This window comes from Euprymna scolopes, chromosome 1 (genome assembly GCF_053919585.1).
Source record: "Euprymna scolopes isolate OS-2025 chromosome 1, ASM5391958v1, whole genome shotgun sequence".
Taxonomy (NCBI): Eukaryota; Metazoa; Mollusca; class Cephalopoda; order Sepiida; family Sepiolidae; genus Euprymna; species Euprymna scolopes.
Window position 1 is genome coordinate 132,858,192 of NC_136482.1, and position 17,100 is coordinate 132,875,291.

The following is a 17,100-nucleotide window of genomic DNA, read 5'->3' on the forward strand; positions in this document are numbered from 1 at the left end:
ACATACAGTATATATTATATATATCAATAATATGCCTAACATACAGTATATATTTTTATATATCAATAACATGCCTAACATACAGTATATATTTTTATATATCAATAACATGCCTAACATACAGTATATATTTTTATATATCAATAACATGCCTAACATACAGTATATATTTATATATATCAATAACATGCCTAACATACAGTATATATTTATATATATCAATAACATGCCTAACATACAGTATATATTTATATATATCAATTACATGCCTAACATACAGTATATATTTTTATATATCAATAACATGCCTAACATACAGTATATATTTATATATATCAATAACATGCCTAACATACAGTATATATTTATATATATCAATAACATGCCTAACATACAGTATATATTTATATATATCAATAACATGCCTAACATACAGTATATATTTATATATATCAATAACATGCCTAACATAAAGTATATATTTATATATATCAATAACATGTCTAACATACAGTATATATTTTTATATATCAATAATATGCCTAACATACAGTATATATTTATATATATCAATAACATGCCTAACATACAGTATATATTTTTATATATCAATAACATGCCTAACATACATTATATTTATATCAATAACATGCCTAACATACAGTATATATTTTTATATATCAATAACATGCCTAACATACAGTATATATTTTTATATATCAATAACATGCCTAACATACATTATATTTATATCAATAACATGCCTAACATACAGTATATATTTTTATATATCAATAACATGCCTAACATACAGTATATATTTTTATATATCAATAACATGCCTAACATACAGTATATATTTTTATATATCAATAACATGCCTAACATACAGTATATATTTTTATATATCAATCAAATGCCTAACATACAGTATATATTTTTATATATCAATAACATACCTAACATACAGTATATATTTTTATATATCAATAACATGCCTAACATACAGTATATATTTATATATATCAATAATATGCCTAACATACAGTATATATTTATATATATCAATAACATGCCTAACATACAGTATATATTTATATATATCAATAACATGCCTAACATACAGTATATATTTATATATATCAATAACATGCCTAACATACAGTATATAAATTTTTATATCAATAACATTCCTAACATACAGTATATAAATTTTTATATCAATAACATTCCTAACATACAGTATATATTTATATATATCAATAACATGCCTAACATACAGTATATATTTTCATATATCAATCACATGCCTAACATACAGTATATATTCTTATATATCAATAACATGTCTAACATACAGTATATATTTATATATATCAATAACATGCCTAACATACAGTATATATTTTTATATATCAATAACATGCCTAACATACCGTATATATTTATATATATCAATAACATGCCTAACATACAGTATATATTTTTATATATCAATAATATGCCTAACATACAGTATATATTTATATATATCAATAACATGCCTAACATACAGTATATATTTTCATATATCAATCACATGCCTAACATACAGTATATATTCTTATATATCAATAACATGTCTAACATACAGTATATATTTATATATATCAATAACATGCCTAACATACAGTATATATTTTTATATATCAATAATATGCCTAACATACAGTATATATTTATATATATCAATAACATGCCTAACATACAGTATATATTTATATATATCAATAACATGCCTAACATACAGTATATATTTATATATATCAATAACATGCCTAACATACAGTATATATTTATATATATCAATAACATGCCTAACATACAGTATATATTTATATATATCAATTACATGCCTAACATACAGTATATATTTATATATATCAATAACATGCTTAACATACAGTATATATTTATATATATCAATAACATGCCTAACATACAGTATATATTTATATATATCAATTACATGCCTAACATACAGTATATATTTATATATATCAATAACATGCCTAACATACAGTATATATTTATATATATCAATAACATGTCTAACATACAGTATATATTTTTATATATCAATAATATGCCTAACATACAGTATATATTTATATAAATCAATAACATGCCTAACATACAGTATATATTTTTATATATCAATAACATGCCTAACATACAGTATATATTTATACATATCAATAACATGCCTAACATACAGTATATATTTATATATATATATCAATAACATGCCTAACATACAGTATATATTTATACATATCAATAACATGCCTAACATACAGTATATATTTATATGTATCAATAACATGCCTAACATACAGTATATATTTATATATATCAATCACATGCCTAACATACAGTATATATTTTTATATATCAATAACATGCCTAACATACAGTATATATTTCTTATATATCAATAACATGCCTAACATACAGTATATATTTTTATATATCAATAACATGCCTAACATACAGTATATATTTATATATATCAATAACATGCCTAACATACATTATATTTATATCAATAACATGCCTAACATACAGTATATATTTTTATATATCAATAACATGCCTAACATACAGTATATATTTTTATATATCAATAACATGCCTAACATACAGTATATATTTATATATATCAATAACATGCCTAACATAGAGTATATATATTTATATACCAATCACATGCCTAACATACAGTATATATTTTTATATATCAATAACATGCCTAACATACAGTATATATTTTTATATATCAATACCATGCCTAACATACAGTATATATTTATATATATCAATAACATGCCTAACATACAGTATATATTTTTATATATCAATAACATGCCTAACATACAGTATATATTTTTATATATCAATAACATGCCTAACATACAGTATATATTTATATATATCAATAACATGCCTCACATACAGTATATATTTATATATATCAATAACATGCCTAACATACAGTATATATTTTTATATATCAATAACATGCCTAACATACAGTATATATTTATATATATCAATAATATGCCTAAAATACAGTATATATTTTTATATATCAATAATATGCCTAACATACAGTATATATTTATATATATCAATAATATATCTAACATACAGTATATATTTTTATATATCAATAACATGCCTAACATACAGTATATATTTATATATATCAATAACATGCCTACCATACAGTATATATTTATATATATCAATAACATGCCTAACATACAGTATATATTTATATATATCAATAACATGCCTAACATACAGTATATATTTATATATATCAATAACATGCCTAACATACAGTATATATTTATATATATCAATAATATGCCTAACATAAAGTATATATTTATATATATCAATAACATGTCTAACATACAGTATATATTTTTATATATCAATAATATGCCTAACATACAGTATATATTTATATATATCAATAACATGCCTAACATACAGTATATATTTTTATATATCAATAACATACCTAACATACAGTATATATTTTTATATATCAATAACATGCCTAACATACAGTATATATTTTTATATATCAATAACATGCCTAACATACAGTATATATTTTTATATATCAATAACATGCCTAACATACAGTATATATTTATATATATCAATAACATGCCTAACATACAGTATATATTTTTATATATCAATAACATGCCTAACATACAGTATATATTTTTATATATAAATCAAATGCCTAACATACAGTATATATTTTTATATATCAATAACATACCTAACACACAGTATATATTTTTATATATCAATAACATGCCTAACATACAGTATATATTTATATATATCAATAATATGCCTAACATACAGTATATATTTATATATATCAATAACATGCCTAACATACAGTATATATTTTCATATATCAATCACATGCCTAACATACAGTATATATTCTTATATATCAATAACATGCCTAACATACAGTATATATTTATATATATCAATAACATGCCTAACATACAGTATATATTTATATATATCAATAACATGCCTAACATACAGTATATATTTATATATATCAATAACATGCCTAACATACAGTATATATTTTTATATATCAATAATATGCCTAACATACAGTATATATTTATATATATCAATAACATGCCTAACATAGTATATATTTTTATATATCAATAATATGCCTAACATACAGTATATATTTATATATATCAATAATATGCCTAACATACAGTATATATTTTTATATATCAATAACATGCCTAACATACAGTATATATTTATATATATCAATAACATGCCTAACATACGGTATATATTTATATATATCAATAACATGCCTAACATACAGTATATATTTATATATATCAATAATATGCCTAACATACAGTATATATTTATATATATCAATAACATGCCTAACATACAGTATATATTTATATATATCAATTACATGCCTAACATACAGTATATATTTATATATATCAATAACATGCCTAACATACTGTATATATTTATATATATCAATAACATGTCTAACATACAGTATATATTTTTATATATCAATAACATGCCTAACATACAGTATATATTTTTATATATCAATAACATGCCTAACATACAGTATATATTTTTATATATCAATAACATGCCTAACATACAGTATATAAATTTTTATATCAATAACATGCCTAAAATACAGTATATATTTATATATATCAATAACATGCTTAACATACAGTATATATTTATATATATCAATAACATGCCTAACATACAGTATATATTTTTATATATCAATAACATACCTAACATACAGTATATATTTATATATATCCATAAAATGCCTAACATACAGTATATATTTTCATATATCAATAACATGCCTTACAGTAGATATTTTTATATATAACTAACATGCCTAACATACAGTATATATTTATATATATAAATAACATGCCTACAATACAGTATATATTTATATATATCAATAACATGCCTAACATACGGTATATATTTATATATATCAATAACATGCCTAACATACAGTATATATTTATATATATCAATAACATGCCTAACATACAGTATATATTTATATATATCAATAACATGCCTAACATAAAGTATATATTTATATATATCAATAACATGTCTAACATACAGTATATATTTTTATATATCAATAATATGCCTAACATACAGTATATATTTATATATATCAATAACATGCCTAACATACAGTATATATTTTTATATATCAATAACATACCTAACATACAGTATATATTTATATATATCAATACCATGCCTAACATATAGTATATATTTTTATATATCAATAACATGCCTAACATACAGTATATATTTATATATATCAATAACATGCCTAACATACAGTATATATTTTTATATATCAATAATATGCCTAACATACAGTATATATTATATATATCAATAATATGCCTAACATACAGTATATATTTTTATATATCAATAACATGCCTTACATACAGTATATATTTTTATATATCAATAACATGCCTAACATACAGTATATTTTTATATATATCAATAACGTGCCTAACATACAGTATATATTTATATATATCAATAACATACCTAACATACAGTATATATTTATATATATCAATAACATGCCTAACATACAGTATATATTTTTATATATCAATAACATGCCTAACATACAGTATATATGTTTATATATCAATAACATGCCTAACATACAGTATATATTTAAATATATCAGTAACATGCCTAACATACATGATATTTATATCAATAACATGCCTAACATACAGTATATATTTTTATATATATATAACATGCCTAACATACAGTATATATTTATATATATCAATAATATGCCTAACATACAGTATATATTTATATATATCAATAATATGCCTAACATACAGTATATATTTTCATATATAAATCACATGCCTAACATACAGTATATATTCTTATATATCAATAACATGCCTAACATACAGTATATATTTATATATATCAATAACATGCCTAACAGACAGTATATATTTATATATATCAATAACATGCCTAACATACAGTATATATTTATATATATCAATAACATGCCTAACATACAGTATATATTTTTATATATCAATAATATGCCTAACATACAGTATATATTTATATATATCAATAACATGCCTAACATAGTATATATTTTTATATATCAATAATATGCGTAACATACAGTGTATATTTTTATATATCAATAATATGCCTAACATACAGTATATATTTTTATATATCAATAACATGCCTAACATACAGTATATATTTATATATATCAATAACATTCCTAACATACGGTATATATTTATATATATCAATAACATGCCTAACATACAGTATATATTTATATATCTCAATAACATGCCTAACATACAGTATATATTTATATATATCAATAACATGCCTAACATACAGTACATATTTATATATATCAATTACATGCCTAACATACAGTATATATTTATATATATCAATAACATGCCTAACATACAGTATATATTTATATATATCAATAACATGTCTAACATACAGTATATATGTTTATATATCAATAATATGCCTAACATACAGTATATATTTTTATATATCAATAACATGCCTAACATACAGTATATATTTTTATATATCAATAACATGCCTAACATACAGTATATAAATTTTTATATCAATAACATGCCTAACATACAGTATATATTTTTATATATCAATAACATGCCTAACATACAGTATATATTTATATATATCAATAACATGCTTAACATACAGTATATATTTATATATATCAATAACATGCCTAACATACAGTATATATTTTTATATATCAATAACATACCTAACATACAGTATATATTTATATATATCAATAACATGCCTAACATACAGTATATATTTTCATATATCAATCACATGCCTAACATACAGTATATATTCTTATATATCAATAACATGCCTAACATACAGTATATATTTATATATATATCAATAACATGCCTAACATACAGTATATATTTATATATATCAATAACATGCCTAACATACAGTATATATTTATATATATCAATAATATGCCTAACATACAGTATATATTTTTATATATCAATAACATGCCTAACATACAGTATATATTCTTATATATCAATCAAATGCCTAACATACAGTATATATTTTTATATATCAATAACATACCTAACATACAGTATATATTTTTATATATCAATAACATGCCTAACATACAGTATATATTTATATATATCAATAATATGCCTAACATACAGTATATATTTATATATATCAATAACATGCCTAACATACAGTATATATTTTCATATATCAATCACATGCCTAACATACAGTATATATTCTTATATATCAATAACATGCCTAACATACAGTATATATTTATATATATCAATAACATGCCTAACATACAGTATATATTTTTATATATCAATAATATGCCTAACATACAGTATATATTTATATATATCAATAACATGCCTAACATAGTATATATTTTTATATATCAATAATATGCCTAACATACAGTATATATTTATATATATCAATAATATGCCTAACATACAGTATATATTTTTATATATCAATAACATGCCTAACACAGTATATATTTATATATATCAATAACATGCCTAACATACAGTATATATTTATATATATCAATAACATGCCTAACATACAGTATATATTTATATATATCAATAACATGCCTAACATACAGTATATATTTATATATATCAATAACATGCCTAACATACAGTATATATTTATATATATCAATAACATGCCTAACATACAGTATATATTTATATATATATCAATAACATGCCTAACATACAGTATATATTTATATATATCAATAACATGTCTAACATACAGTATATATTTTTATATATCAATAATATGCCTAACATACAGTATATATTTTTATATGTCAATAACATGCCTAACATACAGTATATATTTTTATATATCAATAACATGCCTAACATACAGTATATAAATTTTTATATCAATAACATGCCTAACATACAGTATATATTTTTATATATCAATAACATGCCTAACATACAGTATATATTTATATATATCAATAACATGCTTAACATACAGTATATATTTATATATATCAATAACATGCCTAACATACAGTATATATTTATATATATCAATTGCATGCCTAACATACAGTATATATTTATATATATCAATAACATGCCTAACATACAGTATATATTTATATATATCAATAACATGTCTAACATACAGTATATATTTTTATATATCAATAATATGCCTAACATACAGTATATATTTATATATATCCATAACATGCCTAACATACAGTATATATTTTTATATATCAATAACATGACTAACATACAGTATATATTTATACATATCAATAACATGCCTAACATACAGTATGTATTTATATATATATCAATAACATGCCTAACATACAGTATATATTTATATATATCAATATCATGCCTAACATACAGTATATATTTTTATATATCAATAACATGCCTAACATACAGTATATATTTTTATATATCAATAACATGCCTAACATACAGTATATATTTATATATATCAATAACATGCCTAACATACAGTATATATTTTTATATATCAATAATATGCCTAACATACAGTATATATTTATATATATCAATAACATGCCTAACATACAGTATATATTTATATGTATCAATAACATGCCTAACATACAGTATATATTTTTATATATCAATCACATGCCTTACATACAGTATATATTTTTATATATCAATAACATGCCTAACATACAGTATATATTTTTATATATCAATAACATGCCTAACATACAGTATATATTTTTATATATCAATAACATGCCTAACATACAGTATATATTTATATATATCAATAACATGCCTAACATACATTATATTTATATCAATAACATGCCTAACATACAGTATATATTTTTATATATCAATAACATGCCTAACATACAGTATATATTTTTATATATCAATAACATGCCTAACATACAGTATATATTTATATATATCAATAACATGCCTAACATACAGTATATATATTTATATACCAATCACATGCCTAACATACAGTATATATTCTTATATATCAATAACATGCCTAACATACAGTATATATTTTTATATATCAATAACATGCCTAACATACAGTATATATTTATATATATCAATAACATGCCTAACATACAGTATATATTTTTATATATCAATAACATGCCTAACATACAGTATATATTTTTATATATCAATAACATGCCTAACATACAGTATATATTGATATATATCAATAACATGCCTCACATACAGTATATATTTTTATATATCAATAATATGCCTAACATACAGTATATATTTATATATATCAATAACATGCTTAACATACAGTATATATTTATATATATCAATAACATGCCTAACATACAGTATATAGTTTTATATATCAATCACATTCCTAACATACAGTATATATTTTTATATATCAATAACATGCCTAACATACAGTATATATTTTTATATATCAATAACATGCCTAACATACAGTATATATTTATATATATCAATAACATGCCTAACATAGAGTATATATATTTATATACCAATCACATGCCTAACATACAGTATATATTTTTATATATCAATAACATGCCTAACATACAGTATATATTTTTATATATCAATAACATGCCTAACATACAGTATATATTTATATATATCAATAACATGCCTAACATACAGTATATATTTTTATATATCAATAACATGCCTAACATACAGTATATATTTTTATATATCAATAACATGCCTAACATACAGTATATATTAATATATATCAATAACATGCCTCACATACAGTATATATTTATATATATCAATAACATGCCTAACATACAGTATATATTTTTATATATCAATAACATGCCTAACATACAGTATATATTTTTATATATCAATAACATGCCTAACATACAGTATATATTTATATATATCAATAACATGCCTAACATACAGTATATATTTTTATATATCAATAACATGCCTAACATACAGTATATATTTTTATATATAAATCAAATACCTAACATACAGTATATATTTTTATATATCAATAACATACCTAACACACAGTATATATTTTTATATATCAATAACATGCCTAACATACAGTATATATTTATATATATCAATAATATGCCTAACATACAGTATATATTTATATATATCAATAACATGCCTAACATACAGTATATATTTTCATATATCAATCACATGCCTAACATACAGTATATATTCTTATATATCAATAACATGCCTAACATACAGTATATATTTATATATATCAATAACATGCCTAACATACAGTATATATTTATATATATCAATAACATGCCTAACATACAGTATATATTTATATATATCAATAACATGCCTAACATACAGTATATATTTTTATATATCAATAACATACCTAACATACAGTATATATTTATATATATCAATACCATGCCTAACATATAGTATATATTTTTATATATCAATAACATGCCTAACATACAGTATATATTTATATATATCAATAACATGCCTAACATACAGTATATATTTTTATATATCAATAATATGCCTAACATACAGTATATATTATATATATCAATAATATGCCTAACATACAGTATATATTTTTATATATCAATAACATGCCTTACATACAGTATATATTTTTATATATCAATAACATGCCTAACATACAGTATATTTTTATATATATCAATAACATGCCTAACATACAGTATATATTTATATATATCAATAACATGCCTAACATACAGTATATATTTATACATATCAATAACATGCCTAACATACAGTAGATATTTATATATATATATATCAATAACATACCTAACATACAGTATATATTTATATATATCAATAACATGCCTAACATACAGTATATATTTTATATATCAATAACATGCCTAACATACAGTATATATGTTTATATATCAATAACATGCCTAACATACAGTATATATTTATATATATCAGTAACATGCCAAACATACATGATATTTATATCAATAACATGCCTAACATACAGTATATATTTTTATATATCAATAACATGCCTAACATACAGTATATATTTATATATATCAATAATATGCCTAACATACAGTATATATTTATATATATCAATAACATGCCTAACATACAGTATATATTTTCATATATCAATCACATGCCTAACATACAGTATATATTCTTATATATCAATAACATGCCTAACATACAGTATATATTTATATATATCAATAACATGCCTAACATACAGTATATATTTATATATATCAATAACATGCCTAACATACAGTATATATTTATATATATCAATAACATGCCTAACATACAGTATATATTTTTATATATCAATAATATGCCTAACATACAGTATATATTTATATATATCAATAACATGCCTAACATAGTATATATTTTTATATATCAATAATATGCCTAACATACAGTATATATTTTTATATATCAATAATATGCCTAACATACAGTATATATTTTTATATATCAATAACATGCCTAACATACAGTATATATTTATATATATCAATAACATGCCTAACATACGGTATATATTTATATATATCAATAACATGCCTAACATACAGTATATATTTATATATCTCAATAACATGCCTAACATACAGTATATATTTATATATATCAAAAACATGCCTAACATACAGTACATATTTATATATATCAATTACATGCCTAACATACAGTATATATTTATATATATCAATAACATGCCTAACATACAGTATATATTTATATATATCAATAACATGTCTAACATACAGTATATACGTTTATATATCAAAAACATGCCTAACATACAGTATATATTTTTATATATCAATAACATGCCTAACATACAGTATATATTTTTATATATCAATAACATGCCTAACATACAGTATATAAATTTTTATATCAATAACATGCCTAACATACAGTATATATTTTTATATATCAATAACATGCCTAACATACAGTATATATTTATATATATCAATAACATGCCTAACATACAGTATATATTTTTATATATCAATAACATGCCTAACATACAGTATATATTTTTATATATAAATCAAATACCTAACATACAGTATATATTTTTATATATCAATAACATACCTAACACACAGTATATATTTTTATATATCAATAACATGCCTAACATACAGTATATATTTATATATATCAATAATATGCCTAACATACAGTATATATTTATATATATCAATAACATGCCTAACATACAGTATATATTTTCATATATCAATCACATGCCTAACATACAGTATATATTCTTATATATCAATAACATGCCTAACATACAGTATATATTTATATATATCAATAACATGCCTAACATACAGTATATATTTATATATATCAATAACATGCCTAACATACAGTATATATTTATATATATCAATAACATGCCTAACATACAGTATATATTTTTATATATCAATAACATACCTAACATACAGTATATATTTATATATATCAATACCATGCCTAACATATAGTATATATTTTTATATATCAATAACATGCCTAACATACAGTATATATTTATATATATCAATAACATGCCTAACATACAGTATATATTTTTATATATCAATAATATGCCTAACATACAGTATATATTATATATATCAATAATATGCCTAACATACAGTATATATTTTTATATATCAATAACATGCCTTACATACAGTATATATTTTTATATATCAATAACATGCCTAACATACAGTATATTTTTATATATATCAATAACATGCCTAACATACAGTATATATTTATATATATCAATAACATGCCTAACATACAGTATATATTTATACATATCAATAACATGCCTAACATACAGTAGATATTTATATATATATATATCAATAACATACCTAACATACAGTATATATTTATATATATCAATAACATGCCTAACATACAGTATATATTTTATATATCAATAAAATGCCTAACATACAGTATATATGTTTATATATCAATAACATGCCTAACATACAGTATATATTTATATATATCAGTAACATGCCTAACATACATGATATTTATATCAATAACATGCCTAACATACAGTATATATTTTTATATATCAATAACATGCCTAACATACAGTATATATTTATATATATCAATAATATGCCTAACATACAGTATATATTTATATATATCAATAACATGCCTAACATACAGTATATATTTTCATATATCAATCACATGCCTAACATACAGTATATATTCTTATATATCAATAACATGCCTAACATACAGTATATATTTATATATATCAATAACATGCCTAACATACAGTATATATTTATATATATCAATAACATGCCTAACATACAGTATATATTTATATATATCAATAACATGCCTAACATACAGTATATATTTTTATATATCAATAATATGCCTAACATACAGTATATATTTATATATATCAATAACATGCCTAACATAGTATATATTTTTATATATCAATAATATGCCTAACATACAGTATATATTTTTATATATCAATAATATGCCTAACATACAGTATATATTTTTATATATCAATAACATGCCTAACATACAGTATATATTTATATATATCAATAACATGCCTAACATACGGTATATATTTATATATATCAATAACATGCCTAACATACAGTATATATTTATATATCTCAATAACATGCCTAACATACAGTATATATTAATATATATCAAAAACATGCCTAACATACAGTACATATTTATATATATCAATTACATGCCTAACATACAGTATTTATTTATATATATCAATAACATGCCTAACATACAGTATATATTTATATATATCAATAACATGTCTAACATACAGTATATATGTTTATATATCAAAAACATGCCTAACATACAGTATATATTTTTATATATCAATAACATGCCTAACATACAGTATATATTTATATATATCAATAACATGCTTAACATACAGTATATATTTATATATATCAATAACATGCCTAACATACAGTATATATTTTTATATATCAATAACATACCTAACATACAGTATATATTTATATATATCAATAACATGCCTAACATACAGTATATATTTTCATATATCAATCACATGCCTAACATACAGTATATATTCTTATATATCAATAACATGCCTAACATACAGTATATATTTATATATATATCAATAACATGCCTAACATACAGTATATATTTATATATATCAATAACATGCCTAACATACAGTATATATATATATATATCAATAATATGCCTAACATACAGTATATATTTTTATATATCAATAACATGCCTAACATACAGTATATATTCTTATATATCAATCAAATGCCTAACATACAGTATATATTTTTATATATCAATAACATACCTAACATACAGTATATATTTTTATATATCAATAACATGCCTAACATACAGTATATATTTATATATATCAATAATATGCCTAACATACAGTATATATTTATATATATCAATAACATGCCTAACATACAGTATATATTTTCATATATCAATCACATGCCTAACATACAGTATATATTCTTATATATCAATAACATGCCAAACATACAGTATATATTTATATATATCAATAACATGCCTAACATACAGTATATATTTTTATATATCAATAATATGCCTAACATACAGTATATATTTATATATATCAATAACATGCCTAACATAGTATATATTTTTATATATCAATAATATGCCTAACATACAGTATATATTTATATATATCAATAATATGCCTAACATACAGTATATATTTTTATATATCAATAACATGCCTAACACAGTATATATTTATATATATCAATAACATGCCTAACATACAGTATATATTTATATATATCAATAACATGCCTAACATACAGTATATATTTATATATATCAATAACATGCCTAACATACAGTATATATTTATATATATCAATAACATGCCTAACATACAGTATATATTTATATATATCAATAACATGCCTAACATACAGTATATATTTATATATATCAATAACATGCCTAACATACGGTATATATTTATATATATCAATAACATGCCTAACATACAGTATATATTTATATATCTCAATAACATGCCTAACATACAGTATATATTTATATATATCAAAAACATGCCTAACATACAGTACATATTTATATATATCAATTACATGCCTAACATACAGTATATATTTATATATATCAATAACATGCCTAACATACAGTATATATTTATATATATCAATAACATGTCTAACATACAGTATATACGTTTATATATCAAAAACATGCCTTACAGTATATATTTTTATATATCAATAACATGCCTAACATACAGTATATATTTTTATATATCAATAACATGCCTAACATACAGTATATAAATTTTTATATCAATAACATGCCTAACATACAGTATATATTTTTATATATCAATAACATGCCTAACATACAGTATATATTTATATATATCAATAACATGCCTAACATACAGTATATATTTTTATATATCAATAACATGCCTAACATACAGTATATATTTTTATATATAAATCAAATACCTAACATACAGTATATATTTTTATATATCAATAACATACCTAACACACAGTATATATTTTTATATATCAATAACATGCCTAACATACAGTATATATTTATATATATCAATAATATGCCTAACATACAGTATATATTTATATATATCAATAACATGCCTAACATACAGTATATATTTTCATATATCAATCACATGCCTAACATACAGTATATATTCTTATATATCAATAACATGCCTAACATACAGTATATATTTATATATATCAATAACATGCCTAACATACAGTATATATTTATATATATCAATAACATGCCTAACATACAGTATATATTTATATATATCAATAACATGCCTAACATACAGTATATATTTTTATATATCAATAACATACCTAACATACAGTATATATTTATATATATCAATACCATGCCTAACATATAGTATATATTTTTATATATCAATAACATGCCTAACATACAGTATATATTTATATATATCAATAACATGCCTAACATACAGTATATATTTTTATATATCAATAATATGCCTAACATACAGTATATATTATATATATCAATAATATGCCTAACATACAGTATATATTTTTATATATCAATAACATGCCTTACATACAGTATATATTTTTATATATCAATAACATGCCTAACATACAGTATATTTTTATATATATCAATAACATGCCTAACATACAGTATATATTTATATATATCAATAACATGCCTAACATACAGTATATATTTATACATATCAATAACATGCCTAACATACAGTAGATATTTATATATATATATATCAATAACATACCTAACATACAGTATATATTTATATATATCAATAACATGCCTAACATACAGTATATATTTTATATATCAATAAAATGCCTAACATACAGTATATATGTTTATATATCAATAACATGCCTAACATACAGTATATATTTATATATATCAGTAACATGCCTAACATACATGATATTTATATCAATAACATGCCTAACATACAGTATATATTTTTATATATCAATAACATGCCTAACATACAGTATATATTTATATATATCAATAATATGCCTAACATACAGTATATATTTATATATATCAATAACATGCCTAACATACAGTATATATTTTCATATATCAA

The 17,100-nt window shown here is 20.5% G+C and overlaps 2 protein-coding genes across 4 annotated transcripts in view; one reads left to right on the forward strand and one right to left on the reverse strand.

The window, feature by feature from the left end:
- LOC145269538 (dual specificity protein phosphatase 22-like) overlaps positions 1-17,100 on the forward strand; it is a 129,847-nt gene that overhangs the window by 17,123 nt on the left and 95,624 nt on the right. The window lies entirely within an intron of this gene.
- The window catches only part of LOC145269759 (ATP synthase subunit s, mitochondrial-like), a 49,520-nt gene that overhangs the window by 4,838 nt on the left and 27,582 nt on the right, over positions 1-17,100 (reverse strand). The gene's annotated exons all lie outside the window — the stretch shown is intronic.